Below are 232 nucleotides of genomic sequence, written 5' to 3' on the forward strand. Positions count from 1 at the left end.
GCCGTGTGCCCCGTGGCCATGGTGTTCGGGCCCTGCCAGCATCACTCTGCCCTGCCGGGTATTGGGGCACCAGTCAGCACGGAGAGGGGTAGTCCTGGGCATCGTGGGCATTTGGGGACACCGCCCCCCAAGCTGTGACATCCAGGGATGGGGGAAGGGCCGGGAGTTGCTGCACATCTCAGCCAGAGTCACAGCGGGAGCCCCTCAGCCTCTGCACACCCCGGCTGCTGCT

The sequence above is a fragment of the Merops nubicus genome, unplaced genomic scaffold (genome assembly GCF_000691845.1).
Source record: "Merops nubicus isolate BGI_N331 unplaced genomic scaffold, ASM69184v1 scaffold27545, whole genome shotgun sequence".
NCBI lineage: Eukaryota > Metazoa > Chordata > Aves > Coraciiformes > Meropidae > Merops > Merops nubicus.